Here is an 18,291-nt window from a genome sequence, read left to right as displayed (position 1 = left end):
GCGGTGTGCTGGTGTTTTCGTCATCGTTACGGTGTTGTGGTGTTCCTGGCGACCTGAGAAGAGTTTTTTTTCTGGATATATGTGAGCTGTTGCGTGATGGTGTGAATTGTTAGGTCGTTAACCGAATGTTCGCCTGCAAACTACCTTTTTTTTTTGCGAGAGTTTGCCTTACGGCATAACCGTCATATATACAACATTACATTGGTTTCACGCAGAAACGTCAACAGAGACCGGTACTGAGGGCCCCATATCCACCGCTTTAGATCAGGGGGTCTCCCAGGATGGAGCCCTGTGCCCCGGAGTCGTAATGAGGTGATGCTGCGTACCGCATTGTCGCGGGAACTACGACACCGAACCAAACGGTCGAGTGTTCTCGTTCCTAATGGACGCCCAGAGATTGGTATGGGAGCGTGCCGTTCGTCGAGATGACGTCTATATTCGTCCTCTCCGCGATCTGAAGGTATGTATACGTTTTCATTACTTGCCGTTGAGTAATTCTAAGACACAACATCCAACTTGCTCGGTTCACGCTATCGATATTGACGTGTGTCTTCATTTCTGTTTTGAACCATTCCCTTTGGCTTTGCCGCTTTGTTGTGATGGGAAGCGCTATCACTATGAGATGGCTCGCATGTTTTAGGTTATGTTCTTTCTAGAAGCACCGGGACGCATTATAGGTTCGCGGAACGCTCGAATTGGCTGTTTGTTCTGAAATGAATTTTCTCGCCAGTGCTTCGTCGAGAACTTTCTATGATGCAAGTGTAAAACGCATGCGGGAAAGGGCTGGCATTCGTTGTCGCCGGGTACTTTGTGGTTCGTTTCTTTAGAAGTGTAGCGGAAGCCGCTCGGCACCCGCGCGCAAGCAGCTCCCGCCGACGTAGACTTTTCCTTTCTCTCCACAGGGACATTACCCTGCACCACCGCCTCCTTCGCCGAACTCTGCCTCCACCCCACCCCTCCCTCACCCCCGCTGCAGCTCACATGTGGCGCATTCTGCAAACACACACCTTCCCCCATCGCACCCAACTGGTTCACACACACCCCCACATTTTCACATACCCTAATTGCTCAGCATGTGGGGCTGTGGACACCCACTACCATTCCCTTTGTGAGTGTCCAGCCTCCCCATATCCCCCTCTCCCCTCGCCCACCCTCTGGGAACAGGCCCTGGGGAGCCCAGACATATCCTATCAACTATTGGTGATGTCGCGGGCACTGGACGTCGCGGAGGCCTTATGGTCTTCCGCCACCCCCCCTTCCTAATCCCAGAGACTAATAAAGTTTGTTCTCTCTCCTTTCTCGCCGGTCTGCCGGCGGCTAGACGACAGTGCGCCTTTGTGGAAGACGCGTATTGGCGACGACGCCACCGGCTTAGAACGGGGGTCATTCCCCCGTCCTCTTCAACGGTCGCCTTTCGGGGGAGCGCTTAACTTGTTGTCCAGCCGACTCCTGGCATTAGTCCTGGCACCGTTGTCGTCTGCTCACTTGGGGGGCCTTTTTCCTCGCTCTTTTGAAGGACGCGGGGGTTCCTCTTCTTTCCCTCGTCGGGGGAAGCTCTCGGCGTACGCATTTTTTTAAATAAACAGTCTTGTCTTGAAACTGCAAAACCAGCTCCACGTCTTCTTTCTCGCCTCCTTCAGCAGCCGACATTCCGGGCTGCTACAAAATTGGTGACCCGAACAACGCTCTAACGAACACGCCGCGATGAGCTCCGACGACAACACTGCTGCCTCCACGCCTGCAGCCTTCACCACAGAACTGAAGGTACCAAATTTTTGGCCTAAAAATCCAAAAGTTTGGTTCAGCCAAGTGGAGGCCCGTTTTCAGCTCCGGCACATCACCTCGCAGTCGACGAAGTACCTTCACGTCGTCGCAGCCCTGCCCCCAGAAATCGCCGATGCTATCGACGACATTTTGGTTTCAACCCCAAATAAGAGGAATATGGCACCCTCAAAAAGACGGTACTGGACCGCCTCGAGGTGCCTGAAGAAAACAGACTTCAGCAGCTCTTATGTCGGGAAGAGCTGGGCGACCAACGACCTTCCCAACTGCTGCACCGGATGCGGCAACTACTCGGTGTGCAGCTCCCACTTCTTTGGCCAGCTCCCACTTCTTCGTGCACTTTCTGCAACGGCTGCCCCAGTCGGAATGCGTGGTTCTCGCGGGTTCAGATGAGACGTCCCTTGATCGCCTAGGGCAACTTGCCGATCGCATGACGGAATACTCCACTCCAAACTTCGCGCCCACAGCTTCTGCAAGAACACACGAACAACCATATCGATTGTCGCACCTTGAGGAGAAAGTGCAAAAACAACCGAGACCATGCAGCAACTTTTGCTGTCTGGCGCTCCACAACAGGGCGAGCAACGACGCAACCAATCCTCTTCAAGACAGCCAAGCTCTTCCAAGAGAAGCCAGTCACGAGATAGACAGGATGGAGTTTGCTGGTACCACCGTCGTTTCGGCACGGGTGCTAGCCGCTGCACTCAACCTTGGTCGTTTCTATGAAACGCTCCGGGCAGTCGTTAACGGCGTCTTACGACATCGGCCCTCCACCCAGCCGCCTGTTCTTTGTAGTCGACCGCGTAAGCAACTCACGCCTGCTAGTCGACACAGGAGCCGAAATCTCTATTGTCCCGGCAACCCCCGGAGGATCACCGACGTAGCAAGAGCATATCGTCGCTGCAGGCGGTGGACAACACTGCCATCGCTACGTACGGCTTCACTCGGAGCAGACTTTCTGAGTCACCTAAATTAAACCTGGATGTGAGCGTACGTGACCATTGCCTCAAGGATAACAACACATCCCTCAAAGTACGTGGTTTGGAGTCAAACATCTGCTCATCTGGCATCTGCGCCTTCCTGCCAGTATCTGCCTACCGCCACGTCCTGGCCGATTTCCCTTATATCACCAAGCCCCGAAACACGGAACAGCCGGTGAAACATAATGTGACTCACCACAGGGTCGCCAGTCACCGCCCGGCCACGACGGCTGTCCAGCAACAGTCTTCAATCTGCACGCATTGCGTTCTAGCATATGCTGCAGCTGGGAATTATTCGCTCTTCGTCTAGCAACCATTCATCGCCGCTGCACATGGTGCCTAAAGACGACGGGGACGACTGGCGCCTGTGCGGCTTGAACGCATCAACAACACCGGACCAGTATCCTCTGCTACACATTCACGATTTTAGTGCTCGGCTGGCAGGTACAAAAATATACAGCAAGATCGACCTCGTAGCGGCATACCACCAAATCCCCGTCGAACTGGAGGACATACCAAAAACAGCCATAACAACTCCATTCGGCCTGTTTGAGTTTGTCCGTATGTCCTGCGGCTTGAAAAATGCAGCACAGACCTTTCAGAGGATCATGGATGAAGTCACGCGATTTCTTCCTTTTGTCTTTGTCTACCTGGATGACATTTTGAACTCCGCCAGCTCTTTCAGCGTCTGGATGAGCACGGATTTTGAAACCTCAAAAATATGTATTTGGTGTCGAGGCTCTCAACCTCCTCTGCCACCACATAACTGCTGAAGGCATCATGCCATTGGAATCGAGGGTAGAATCCGTCAAGAAGTTTCCTGCTCCAACATCTTTCTGCAAGCTGAAAGAGTTCTTCGTGCTTCCACCTGCAGTTCATTCCGCCTTGTGCTCAAGTACTCCAGCCGTTCACCGACCTGCTGCGCCGAGACGACCAAAAGGCACCAGAATTTTATTGGTCTGACGAACACCAGAACGCTTTCCAGAAAACCAAGGGCGAACTGGCCGCGGCTAACCTTCTCATCCATCCACTGCCTGACGCTCCTACACGCCTCATAGTGGACGATTCCTCCACATCGGTCGAAGCAGTGCTAAAGCAACAGGAGGGTGCACAGTGGAAGCCAATGGGCTTTTTTTCGAAACGCCTGAAGCCTGCAGAAGTACGGTACAGCACTTTTGGAAGTGAGATGCTCGCAATCTATTGTTCCATTAGGCATTTACACTACTTCCTCGAAGGTCGTGAGTACTACATCTTGACAGACCACAAGGCCCTCACCTACGTATTCAACAACAACAGTTCCTCCTACTCAGAACGGGAAATTCGTCAGCTCTCATTCATCTCTGGGTTTTCCACACACATTCACCGCGTTCCGGGGTCGAAAACGAAGCAGCCGACGCCTTGCCTCGCGTCAACGCTTCCGGCACAAAAGTCCTGGATTTCGAGGCGATGGCCGTGGCTCAGCGGGAGGACACTGAGTTGGCGAGACAGAAAGGTGGGGGATCTTCACTCGTGCTTGCGGAGGTTGCATTTCCCTACGTCCAGGGCACGATAACCTGCGATACCTCCCAGGCAACCCCATGACCTTTGGTCCCACTGAATTTTCGCCGAGTGGTATTCAATACTTTTCACTCCATCAGCCACCCAGGTGTCCGCGCCACCCAGCGGTTGATAATAGAACGCTTCGTTTGGCCCGGCGTCAACGCGGACGTGCGACGTTGGGCTCGGACATGTGACACGTGTTAGCAAGTGAAGGTGCCTCGCCACACTCGGGCTGCACTACAGGAATTTAGGGCTCTGGAGTCGCGGTGGTTTGACCACGTTCACCTCGACCTGGTGGGACCGCTACCGCCCTGCCAAGGTTTCAGGTACCTGCTCACATGCATCGATAGACACAGCCAATGGCCCGAAGCTATACCAATTGCGGACATATCAGCTGAGACCATCGCGCAGGCCTTTATTGAAACATGGGTGTTCCGTTTTGGCTACCCCGCCGGCATAACAACTGACCGGGGACGGAAGTTCCAGAGCAACCTCTTCTCCGCGCTTTCGACCCTCCTCGGCACGAGGCTGCAGCATACAACCGCCTATCACCCCGCCATCAACGGAATGGTGGAGCGCTTGCACAGGCAACTCACAGCTGCACTTACAGCGAAACTCGATCGCCAGGACTGAGTGGAAAAGCTCCCGCTCGTTCTTCTTGGCCTACGCTCAACGGTGAAGGAAGACCTCGGCTTCAGCGCAGCGGAAATGCTGTACGGCTCAACAGTGCGCCTCCCGGGAGAATTCTTCTCCGAAGAAACAATTTCCGCCCCAGCAGCCTCCGACCACATCGAGAAGCTGCGCGCATGGCTTGCGCAACTCAGGCCAACAGCACCTCGCATCTCGCGCAACAGAAAGGTTCTCACTTTCCCGACATGGACTCAGCTACACATGTGCTCGTGCGACACGAAGCAACGAAGACGCCTGTAAGGTCCACTTATGCGGTCAGTGGCCAGGCTCGCAGGCTGCGCGTGAGAACCCGCCACTCTGTCTGGCGACGTAGCACTGCCAACACTGCGCTGCAGCCGTCGCCAATCCGTCACGGCGCGCACGGGAGACGGATTGTCCGGCCCACCGCATACCACAGGGATAATCCCCCATTGTGAAAGCAGACAGCGCCGCCGGATTCCGGAAACCGTCTGCTTGACGCACGGAGGTGGTGGGATTACCGGCGTCGGGACGAGCGCCGCGCGAGCCTCCATTGTTAACGCGCCTGGTCAGCATGACGCACTGTCGCCGTCTTTCGCTTTCACCCCGCGGGGCCGCACGCACCTGCTCGCCTGCGAGCGTGCCGTTGACCCGAAGATGGCGGCGCCTCATTGAATGTTCCATGGCGTGCTGAGTGACAGCTGTCTACGTGAATTTGGGCACTCCCTTACGCGTGTGCGAAAGCTACAGCGGCGTTCCCGAGAGAGGGTGATCTCGAGGTTTTATAAGGCCGAACTTGGCCGTTAGTAATCGTTCTTGTCTGGCACCGAGCTGGGCAGTTCCCGGCGGGACAAGGAGTCTCGACCGTTGAAGCTAGGTTGGGATTTGTGAGCCCCCCTAGGATAAAGGTTAGGATCGCGTCGGAAGTATAGGGTGCAGCGCCGTACCGGGCAACTAGACGGATCCTGCAGCGAGACTGGGTCTCGGCCGTCGTTTCTCGAGCGGTTTGTGTACGCTCCGAGGATAGGAGAGTTAGACGAAGTTTAAAAGCTCAAGTGATTTGTGCGCACTTGGAGCTAGCGTCTAGCTGAAGTTCGAAGTTTTTCCTTTTACTACTCATGTACCCAGTTATCCTACTTTAAATAGCTGTATATAAACCTTCGTTTCACTTAATCAATACCAACGCCTCGAGTTCTTCAATTCGACCGCCATCTCCAAGAACTTCAAAACCATCGCCCTGCCAGCCTCCTGCCAAATCAACCGGAGCCCGGGCGATTGGGTTCCTGATCGACACCGGACTTCGGGGAAACGATCTTTACTGGCGCAGCCGACAGGATTTGGTAGAAGAAATCACCAGACCACAACCAGGTGCAGCAAGCAGACGCAAGCCCGCCTTCATCAGCAGCAGCCGAGCTCCGCGCGGAGTGGAGCGGCAGAGCCAAGCCAGCGCACGGGGCCAAGGACGCAGGAGCCGACCACCGAAGGTGCGGGTGAGTGGGATTTCTTGCGCTTCGTTGTGGCGGTGTAGGCTGAGTCTGGGGTTGCATGGTAGTCACGCAGAGCATGCAGGCGAACATGGCGGAAGGAGACGAAAATGGTCAGACACATGAGGCGCCACCTCAAGGAGGAACGGCTGCAGGAGGGGTGGCCCAAGCGGAGTCTGAGGCAATATTTCTTAGACGAATGGAGTTGGAGTTTCAAGAACGGGAGAGAAAAGCAGTGCGCGAAGCGGAGGAGCGAAAGAGAAAGGCAGCACGCGAAGCGGAGGAGCGAGAGAGCAGAGAGGCGCGAGAATTTAAGGAGCGCATGCAAAAGCTGAAGCCCGAATCTGAAGAGCGGTTGCGAAGGTATGGGTTGGAGCTGGAGCGGAGAAGGCAAGCGCCCTTACGCTCGGACACCCGCGAGCAGAAACAATGGGGCACAGACCCAGCGAGTTTTATAGCGACAGTGAAGTCGAATGGTGCCGGCCAATGTTTCGGAGTGGAACTTTACGTTGCCAAAGTAAGTAGCCGTGGCTCCCTACACGAGGCTAGCATTTCCGCCGGTGTCGAATGGGTGGAGACGGACGTTGGGATGAGGAGCGACGAGGTAAGCGCGTCCGGTGATACCGTAGAGCGGTGTAATGAAGTGATGCTCGAACATGACGAGCAGCCTCGCAGGCAATGTTTGGGGATGGAGCAGCAGCGCATAAGGCAGAACCCGTCGAACACGCCCAGTTATGCACTGCCAGCAAAGTTGAATGCGGGCAGCCCGTTTTTCAACCTGAAGCCGCGCGAGAACGAGATAAGCTACCTTGGCTGCGCACAGGTGGCGAGCGGCTCAGCCGGGAACAGTTGCATGGAAAGGGAAGCGAGCGCGAGTGTTCCAGCGAGCGCGTCCGGCATAAGAGCAGAGTCAAAGGGTAGCCCTGTTGTTGCGAGTGTAGGGCCGCAAGTTACATTTGCACCAGACACCGAGCTAATACATGCCGAACTTGCAAGCACGGGCAGCACCCAAACTCTAATTGGTGGACCGGAGGAGATTGGCGTCGCACAGGAAAGTCCTGGGGCCCGCCGCGTTCCATATTCCGCTCAAAAGTCGCACGAGAAAGCGAACTCCGTGTCGGGCATGCAGGAGCTCGCCCAGAAGAGAAAGGAGATTGAAGACGAGAAAGCATGTGACGAGACGGAGCGAAAAAGAGACGGAGTTGACGATCAGTCTGAGGAAAAGCAGGAGTTAAAGGCGGATAAGGGAGCTGAGAAGGTAGACTGGGTTGAACATGTAGAAAATGGAAAAGGAAGTGAGAGAGAACGCGAGAAGATGGAGGACGAGGAGCCCAGAACGTTTGAAGAGGGTAGGAACGATACGGAGATGTCGCGTGGGTTTGGTAGTCTTGATGGTGAGAGTGTAACCGAGGAGGCCGATGGAGAACACGAAAACGCAGGCGTGAAGACTGCGAAACCAAGAATGAGAGCTCCCGAGAAGGTTGCGAAGGAGAGGGAAAAACCATGTGAGGAGGCAGCTACAGTTGAAACAGAGGAACGAGGCGCAATCGGCGATCTCGCGAAACCGGTGTCTGAGATAGAGCTTCGTGGCTTTAGTGTTGGGTGCGGCCATTACGGAGATTTAGTCGAGAGCCGCGCTGGATGGGTTGACGCACTAAGTTCTGCGACCTGGCAGTGTGTCACAGGCCCTAGTTCTGAGTTGCGCCAGGACGAGTGCGTGCTGGGACAGCCGAAAAACTGTCTTCGTCAGGCCGTTGCTCAGAATGCACATAGCGTGCACGAGCGGTTTTTGGTAATGACAGGCGCTTGTGAGGTTGTTGTTGTGGAGCAGTCTGTGCGTAGGGGAAAGAATGATCCCGAGAAGGTCGTCGCGTTCGCGGGCTGACATTCCTCTCCAGCATCAACCCTTCGCTCACGCCGCCAGCACGCGGCATTGCCGTACGTTGGGGCATTGGAGAGACATGGACGCGTGGCCTATGGAGCAGGAAACGGTGTCGCATTTTGTGATACCACTCCGTCTTCCCCGAAGTTGTGTTCGCCTCATGGGGCTAACCGGTCGAGACTTGCGTTGACATTGCAACGCTACTGTGTCTGGATCATCCGCAGAGGGGGCTGGAAGTACGCGAAGGCACTCCCCTGCCTTCAGAATGTTGCTTGGGGAGGCTAGTATTGAATTGCCTCCGAGCCTTAACACCGCCACGACGGACGTGAACTTTCCCGTTCACCCGTCCTTTTTCGTCGGTGGTGTGTGTGCGTGTGTGTGTGTGCCGTGGTTGTGCGTGACGAGAGGCTTTAGGTGCTCGATCCGTGCACCGAATTGATCGATCCGCGCACTGAACTGAACTTTCTGTGCACCGCAAGTGGGCGAAAGCACCGCCGAACATTCCTGAAGGAACGTTATCAGGCTACGCCGTCAAGGAGGACATTTGCGCGCGTGCGCATAGTGGCAATGCGAACTTTCTTAACGTTTTATTTTTGTTGACTGCAAAATTGCCCGTGTTCTTTGCCAGTCCTTATTCCTTTTGTTCTTGTTGTCGAGTGCCGGAATGTGTGTGCGTGTTTGCGGTTATAGCGCGCATCAGTGTTATAGGTTGAGTTGTCTCGTTGTTCGTGCCGTTTACGCGCTCCGGAGACACGACCCAATTCCTTTTTAATCGCACTTAGTGTTTTTAGTATTTTTTTGCGTATTTCCGGTTTGCTATACTCGGTGACAACTTAAGAATGGCACCGGAAGTTGCCGCTGTGCCTTATCACCGTAGCTGGATGTTTCTCCGCGCGGCGCAAGTAGGGCGTTACTGGGATTATTTTGAACATGGCGTGAGCCGTTCCCGTGATTTTTTGGACTTAGTATGCTTATAAACGACTCCAGTGACGACAAACAAACTGGCAGACGATATCACAAGGCAGACGATATCACGCATTCATAGCAAATCCCTTTCAAAACGCGCGCGCACTGACGTCACGGGTCCGGCGCTTTGGCGGAGTGATACACTACATGAGGTGGTGCCGTTCTTGAGTTGTAATCGAGTATAGAGTATTCCGTCCCTGTTGAACGGCTAGTGAATAGGTTGTGTTTGAAATTAGGTGAGAGAGGGTTCAGATCAGCTGCAGAAATGGAAGGGGGCTCATTTGTGGTTATACCTAGCTCCTTCCACGTGTTTTTTTTTTGTTTGTTTGTTTGTTCCGCTGTTATTGCGGAAGGAGAGATGAAACGAGTGGCCCTTTTAAATTATTTTCGGATTGACTGAACCAAGACGTCCAGTAACCCTCTTAAAGGGGTGAGTTGTAACGTCCACTTATGCGGTCAGTGGCCAGGCGCGCAGGCTGCGCGTGAGAACCAGCCACTCTGACTGGCGAAGTAGCACTGCCAACACTGCGCTGCAGCCGTCGCCAATTCGTTACGGCGCGCACAGGAGACGGATTGTCCGGCCCACCGCATACCACAGGCATAATCCCCATTGAGAAAGCAGACAGCGCCGCCGGATTCCGGTAACCGTCTGCTTGACGCACGGAGGTGGTGGGATTACCGTCGTCGGGACGAGCGCCACGCGAGCCTCTATTGTTAACGCGCCCTGGTCAGCATGACGCACTGTCGCCGTCTTTCGCTTTTACCCCGCGGAGTCGCACGCACCTGCTCGCCTGCGAGCGTGCCGTTGACCCGAAGATGGCGGCGCCTCATTGAATGTTCTGTGGCGTGCTGAGTGACAGCTGTCTACGTGAATTTGGGCACTCCCTTACGCGTGTGCGAAAGCTACAGGGGCGTTCCCGAGAGAGGGTGATCTCGAGGTTTTATAAGGCCGAACTTGGCCGTTAGAAATCGTTCTTGTCTGAGCGCCGAGCTGGGCAGTTCCCGGCGGGACAAGGAGTCTCTACCGTTGAAGCTAGGTTGGGATTTGTGAGCCCCCCTAGGATAAAGGTTAGGATCGCGTCGGAGATTTAGGGTGCAGCGCCGCACCGGGCAACTAGACGGATCCTGCAGCGAGACAGGGTCTCGGCCGTCGTTTCTCGAGCGGTTTGTGTACGCTCCGAGGATAGGAGAGTTAGACCAAGTTGAGAAGCTCAAGTGATTTGTGCGCACTTGGAGCTAGCGTCTAGCTGAAGTTCGAGGTTTTTCCCTTTACTACTCATGTACCCAGTTATCCTACTGTAAATAGCTGTATATAAACCTTCGTTTCACTTAATCAACCCCAACGCCTCGAGTTCGTCAATTCGACCGCCATCTCCAAGAACTTCAACACCATCGCCCTGCCAGCCTCGTGCCAAATCAACCGGAGCCTGGGCGATTGGGTTCCTGATCGACACCGGACTTCGGGGAAACGAACCACAATCATCTTTACTCCGCCCCTCACTCCGCCGTACTACGGCCCTTTCAAAGTTTTTGGGACATAATAACAAGATCATGACAATAGACGTGCGGGGCAAACGAGAAGTCGTCCCATCGGCCGCGCCAAGCCTGCTCATATTGAGGTTTCTGTTCATGCAGCCTCTCACGTACATTTTCAGTGATAACCAGTGGACTCTGACATTTCGTCATTCTGCCGGCAACTGCTGCCTTTCTTTAAAAGCTCCGCAATCTAGGAGGGGGGGGGGGGCTCTGTAGCGGAGGCCGCTCGGCACCCGCGCGCAAGCGGCTCCCGCCGCCGGGGAGTTTTGTAGCGTAAGCTACACTTGCTGAGGTTGAGCAGTTTCGCGTAGACTTTGAAGGGCCGTGCTGCGCAAGCGCGAGGAGCATTGGATTGAATTGAATTGGATTGCATCGGATTAGATTTGGCTTGGATTATATTGGATTTGGATTGGATTGGACTAAGTTTGATTGGATTGGAAATCCAATCCAATCGGAGTACGGGTGTGTATAGAATTGGGTGTGCATATTCCAGAGTAGTGACGTCATAGCCACTGCAGACGCACTGGCGTCGGCGCGTGCCCAGGTGCGCACCTCGGTTGCGCAGTAGCCAAGTCTGACGCTGTGCCGGAGCCGCTTGATAGCCGTTTCGCGTGGCTCCTGGAGAGTCGTGCTGCGAATGCTCGAGGGGCAGTGACTGGACTGAACTGGACAGGACTGCACTGGACTGGATTGGACTACTGGATTGGATTGAATTGTATTGGAAATCATTTTAGTAGCAGTAATCATGATAATCAGCTAATCCTACACAACCAGGAAACCTAAGAATAACCAGCTGAACCTTAGCCCACGCTACGTATATCCTGGCATAGCCGAGCTAAGCCACTGCTATTTTTCCTTTCTCTCCGGTATGCCGCCGGCTAGACGACAGTGCGCCTTTGTGGAAGATGCGTATTGGCGCCGCCGCCGCCGGCTTACTACGGGGGTCATTCCCCCGCCCTCTTCAACGGTCGTCTTTCGGGGGAGCGCTCAAGTTGTTGTCCAGCCGACTCCATTCAACTCCAGTTTAAAGAGCGCCGCGTACCTCCCGTTGCGGCCAGAGAGTCGTGGGATGGAAACCGGACGCCGCTAACTATTTCTTTTTTTATAGTGTAGAGGGAGAGGTGCGGACAACGGACGGACGCCGGACATTGCCCCGAGCAAGAGATGCTTTGCATCTAAAAAGGCCCCCCAAGCGAGAAAACGACAGCGGCGCCAGGACTCCTGGCGCCGCTGTTAGTGGCGTCCGGTTTCCATCCCACGACTCTCTGGCCGCAATGGGAGGTACGCGGCGCTCTTTCCACTGCGCTACAAAACTGAGACAGGAGCAAGTGCTACGAACGCGCCTTATGTCCTTGACTCATTCAAACTACGTCAAGAAGCTACTTATACAACGAAGGCACGCGAAGCTGAACGTCAACGGAAACGACGAACTGAAAACTTTAGAGGAGGATGTTAGCGTCTTTTGCTCGGGGGAATGTCCCGCGTCCGTGCCCCGTCCGCAGCGCCTCTGATGATGGTTGTGGCAGGATGCCTCTAGGGACTGGCCAACCAAAGAATCCATCCCGAGATAGCTTCGCGTTCAACCACCGTCGCCACCTTCCCGTAGGGGAACTGCTGAAGACGAAGAAGGAGAAGAAGACAAAGCTGTGAAGAGGAGGGCGTGTACGTTGCTCTCGCCCCGTCCGCAGCGCTTCTAATGATGATTTTGGCAGGATGCCCCTAGGGATTGGCCAACCAAAAAATCCATCACGAGATAGCTTCGCGTTCAACCACCGTCGTCATCTTCCCGCAGGGGAATCGCTGAAGAAGAAGAAGGAGAAGAAGACAAAGCTGTGAAGAGGAGGGCGTGTACGTTGCTCTCGCCCCGTCCGCAGCGCTTCTAATGATGATTTTGGCAGGATGCCCCTAGGGATTGGCCAACCAAAGAATCCATCACGAGATAGCTTCGCGTTCAACCACCGTCGTCATCTTCCCGTAGGGGAATCGCTGAAGAAGAAGAAGGAGAAGACAAAGCGAAGATTATTTGGCCTCTATGCAGCCAGGTGCTATAATATATACAGATGCCTCTCAACGAGAAGAAAAATCCGGTATCGGAATATTTTCCCTTTCCCTTAACTGGACCTTTTCGGTTCGTCTGCGTGATTTTATCCCCATATTCTTTGCGGAATTCCTGGCAATTGTCCTGGCGCTACGAAAGCTGGATGTGTCAATTACATCTCCAATGATAATTTCCGATTCTTTTTCTGTATGCCTAGCCCTTTCTTCCCCTAAAGACACTCCGCTTCTACGGACGTTTCGGTCACTCCTGCCACCTCACTTCACTGAAATTCACCTTCTTTGGGTTCCTGGTCATGCAGGGATCACATTCAACGAGACTGCCGACTCTCTAGCAAGGGTAGCACTTTTTTCTGGCCTGTAGTAGACGTCGTAGAGCCGACACCTTTAATAACAGCAGCTGGGTACCGTAGCATGCTGAAACTCCAAATACAGCAAGAATCGGTTTTATTATCATTAAGGGATTTTAATCATCTTAAATTCTCATGGAAACCTGAATGGTGCCCTTCACGCAACTTAGAGGTGGTTATTACAGCCTTACGTTGTCGAGTACCCAAGTTAAATAGGTATTTGCCGGCTCTCTAGCAAGGGTAGCACTTTCTGGGCCTGTAGTAGACGTCGTAGAGCCGACACCTTTAATAACAGCAGCTAGGTACCGTAGGATGCTGAAACTCCAAGTACAGCAAGAATCGGTTTTATTATCATTAAGGGATTTTAATCATCTTAAATTCTCATGGAAACCTGAATGGTGCCCTTCACGCAACTTAGAGGTGGTTATTACAGCCTTACGTTGTCGAGTACCCAAGTTAAATACGTATTTGCACAGGTCTCGTCTGGCGCCAACCGCTCTGTGCAGCTATTGCAACGAAAACGAGTCTGTCGATCACTACCTTTTGACATGCCGACGTTTTTCCCGACTGAGACGTCAGTCCCTGGAGGTGCCGCTTTACAGTTTGGGGATAACCCTAACAGTACCGGCTATTCTATCGTTCGGAGCATCCGAAACGGGGTTCTGCCGCCGGGATGTATGCTCTGCCCTCCTGCGCTACATTTAAAATTCAAAACGATTCTCTTTATGATTGCGATTGGTCACCGTCGCTTTGATTTTCCAGTATTTTTTTTTCTTTTTTCTCAAAAATTTTTCCAACCGGTCTAAATTATCTTTCCTAAACGTCTCGTGATTAGATAAGAATTCCATTCATTTTAACCATCCTCTGTTGATTGGCCGATCCCCTGATTGGGTATGTGCCATACCTAAAGGCGCAACAACAACAACAACAACAACAAAGCTGAGAAGACGAGGGCGTGTACGTTGCTCTAGGCCGGTGCACCAACGTCAACAACCTTTACCTCGCCAACGCTGGCGGAGACGACCGATTCTACCACAGAGACAACAACATCGACAAGAACATGATGGACGAGTTTCGGCGCCTCGAGCACCACCGCCTACTCACCGTAACACAACAGCACTTGCGTGCCTTTGCCACCGGTGTGGACCCGGACGTGGAATTTTCCCTCTGGTGCTACTAAACACCAGATCACTCAACATAACGGCAATACGCCAGCTGTGCGATAAGCGCGCATGCGCGTCTCCTCTCTCATCTCCTCCTCTCCACTCCATCTGATCTACATAATAAACCCGGTCCGCGCTCCGCTTCTTGAGTTGCTGCTTCGGTTGAGAGACGCTGCACCGTCCGATGAGCTGAATGGACGCCAACAATTCTGCTTTGCATCACCACATAGTTCCCTTCAAGGAGATGGTGTAATTTTTTCCTCTCCCTTTTGAAGGACGCGGGGGTTCCCCTTCTTTCCCTCGTCGGGGGAAGCTCTCGGCGTACGCATTTTTTGGAAATAAACACTCTTTTCTTGTAACTGCAAAACCAGCTCCATGTCTCCTTCAGAAGCCCACATTCCGGGCTTCGACAGAAGTAACTCGTGAACCACACTGGCCGAGTGGGCGAGTTCACCTTTCTGCCTGCCTGCTCCTTAGCCTGCCGTTTTCCCGCGTGGCATCTATGCGGAAACATATTCTTGAAGGGGATCATATGCGTCGTTAGCACCAAGCTAGACTGAAAAAGAAAAACGTCTGTGGAAGGACAAGAAGGGGCAGTAAAGCGTGTGTTGTTTTATTTGTTCACACGTTATCAAACAACGCTTCGTGATGAGCATTTGAAAGGCATCTCAGAGTACACCATTTTTGTATTTGCTATATTTTCTTCGAGTTCTATGCAATTACTGTCGTCGAAATTTCGATATTGCCACAGAGCATCGCGCACTTCTGTAACAGCTTCGATTTTTAATTGATAAATATGAGTGGGCGGAGGAAATGAATTCATGTATACTGTTTATTTCCTAATGCTGCACCCGCCAATTTCTAACGGTTTTATAATTACATGCCGATCACTTTAGCCGCTTCTGTTACTTAATTTACTTCAAATGACCCACCACGGCGGCTCAGTGGCTAAGGCGTTGCGGTGCGAGAAAAAGGACGCGGGATTGATTGCCGGCCGTGGCACCCGCTTTTTCTGATGGAGGCGAAAAGCAAGAACGCCTGTGCGTCCGAAATTTTGGCGCACGTTAAAGGTCCCCAGTTGGTCAAATTTAATCCGGAGCCCTCCACTAGGGTGCACCGCATAACCTGTGCAGTTAAGGTGCGTTAAAACCCATAATCACTCAATTTCCTTGAATTGTATACTGGTGCACTTAAGTCATTCACATCTGGATATCTGTACAGAGGTAAGATTTCCGTATTTTCTAGCTTAGTAAATGAGGGGTATATGGAGGAGAAAACCTCTAATACTACATTTTATTTTTGCCAATGTTTTTAAGGTATGCGAGCTCCATTTTAAGTCTGAGTACTTGAAGACTACCACCACGTACACCGATCCTAGAACCGGCAGGAAAGTAGACGCGCCTTGAGCGCCACTGGGCTCACTCCGGACGCAGTGCTGGCAATATTTCCAAATTTCCCTGCTCACCTGAGAGACTCCCCACCAGTGGGCAAGGAGCCCGAGGAAAAGAGGAAACGTCGCGACGCATCGCATCGGGAGGAAGCTATTCGACAGTTCATTTCTTTGCGCGAAAACGAGGAGCGCCAAAATAAACTGCAGTCATCGAGGACCTTGTATCACGACTACAACGCGTCGACCCCTCCAGCTACTGGACAACAGTACAAGTAGCACACGCTGTTGTTTCTTCACGTAGAAAGCTAAGATATACCGGACGTTGAAATATCTGTGATCGTCAGCAGGAACATGGAGGTTACGGCTTTCTGGAGAAAGTCGAAACTACCTGGGAAAGATCTCATTTCAGCTAGACTGAACGAACTGCGCTGCCTGCAGACCACGCTAGACAGTCTAGACAGTGTCCAAAGTTTCAGGGGTCCAGGCGTTTGAGATAAGGATGAAAAAGTGACGGCAAGCTTCAACTTCTTCTCCTTGCTGGACAGCCTCAGGTCAGATGAGCCTTTGCCGCAAGAGGAAATAGAAACACTCGGATTTATCAAGGAGCAGCTTGAGCTACTGCAGAAAAATGACCACTCAGTGCGGCACTCTGCTGAGGTTTGGATAGTTTTCAGTATTTTGCACACTATTTCCACACACGCCTACCGATTCATTCGCAGCGCTGGTAAGGTAGCACTGCAACATTGATCTACGCTCATGCGAATCTATTCGCTATATAACGTGAACCCTGCAAATCAGCAGGACGATTAGAGGTTTTTACGTTATGTGAAGTAGCGATCAAGCCTTCTCAACACCGCATGAAATGCTTGTGACTATAATGAAGGGCGAGATCCACATTCAGCCGTACTTTGAATACAAAGGTGACCCGGTGACCGGGGCGGCTTCTTATTCTTCCGAAGCAGCCGAAACTGCGCATATTTTAATGATACAGTCCTTGCTATCGGCTCAGAATGATGTCGCTCACATTCTGCCAGTGTCTTACATTGAAGCAGTGGAACTGCATGAGGCCCTGAGAAAGACAATATTAGAGCTTGAGAAAGCAGGACTTACTCTCATCGCAGTAATAATAGATAACAATTTTTTAAACAGAAAGGTGATGTCCTTTTTTTCTGAGACGCGAACAGTTGACGTTGTGTACCCTCACCCAGCGGACGATTCAAGACCCGTGTTTTATGTGGTAGATGCTGTTCACCTTCTGAAATGTATAAGAAACAACTGGCTGAACCAAAAAAAATCCTGGAACGTGCGTCTTCTACACCGAATTTTATGGCACATCCTCGTTAGTTCGGGTTAGCCTTTCAAAGCTCTTCGAGGCCTGCATGCTACCGCGCAACGCAGGGTCTCAAAGGTTGTCTATGGATTGAGCTATAAAGCACTGCATCCATCCAACATTGAACACCAGAACGTGAAGCTTGTTTTAGAAGTTTTCAGTTCACTTGTTGTGAAAACTCTAAGAATGCGCGGAAACAAACTCAAATTGAACTACGACGCAGGGACAGCGCAATTCATTGACGTAATTTCGAAGCGGTGGCATATTGAAACGTAAAAAGCCCATCAAAGTGCCGGCGACTTACAGATCCGCTTCAGGATCCAGTAAGCAGTTTGAGTGACAAGCAGATCGAATTATTAATTTCGTAGATTGGTTGGACACGTGGCGAGACATCAGGATGGATACCGGGACATTAACCACAGAAACACATGCAGCGCTGCGGCTTACTTGTGACTCGCTTGTCGAACTCTGCCGGTACTACCTTGAAGAACTGAATTTCGACACTGTCTTGCTGGGCAAATTTCAGACCGACAGTCTGAAGGAAAGGTTCGCACAGTACAGTCGGCTCTCTGGAAGAAATTACCACATACCAATACAGCAAGCCTTTGAGCCAGAAAAGAAGCAGAGGCTACAAGACAGTTTGGTTTTGCCCGATATGCAGGAAATACAGAAGCCGTGTGCTACAACATTTGACGGAGCTCAACTGACACAGGAGTGCGGTATTAAGATATCAGACTATTATACAAAAAATGAGGAGGCCAGTTTGGCAGTAATAACGTAAATTGCAGGTTTTTCGTCCATGCCACGTTAGAGAAGCTACCTTGTGAGTATTGTGCCATAAATATTACGTTTGGGGACCGGGAAATTCAGCTTGAGAGAAATGTCCTGATTAATAACCTCTGAAGAGGTGCTCTGAGGTTTCCCCAGCCGACTGTAATTAATGCAGTTCTACACGCCCACATTGTGTTAGGACACCTTACCAGCAAAGAGTATGCCCCACGTTCTCATGGAACGACTAAACAGAGGGAGCTCCTTGTGTCTGTCACAAGGCACCTTTGTGAAAGTGAGGATTTTGATGTCTGTAGCAATGGTCATCCCCGTGACACTGTGCTAAAATACTTGTGGCAGCAGCAAACACTCTTCTTAAAAACTACGCTCACATGAAGACAGATATTTGGAAGACCAA

General features: G+C 52.1%; 1 pseudogene; it reads left to right on the top strand.

Annotated features, from left to right (window-relative positions):
- Nucleotides 1-307: 307 nt before the first annotated feature.
- On the top strand, nt 308-17,886 carry LOC144174238 (uncharacterized; annotated as a pseudogene).
- Nucleotides 17,887-18,291: the final 405 nt, after the last annotated feature.

The sequence above is a fragment of the Haemaphysalis longicornis genome, unplaced genomic scaffold, assembly GCF_048455015.1.
Source record: "Haemaphysalis longicornis isolate Haplotype H1 unplaced genomic scaffold, Haemaphysalis longicornis Haplotype H1 scaffold_1, whole genome shotgun sequence".
NCBI lineage: Eukaryota > Metazoa > Arthropoda > Arachnida > Ixodida > Ixodidae > Haemaphysalis > Haemaphysalis longicornis.
Note: the sequence above shows the minus strand (reverse complement) of the source record. Positions and strands in the feature narration are given on the sequence as shown.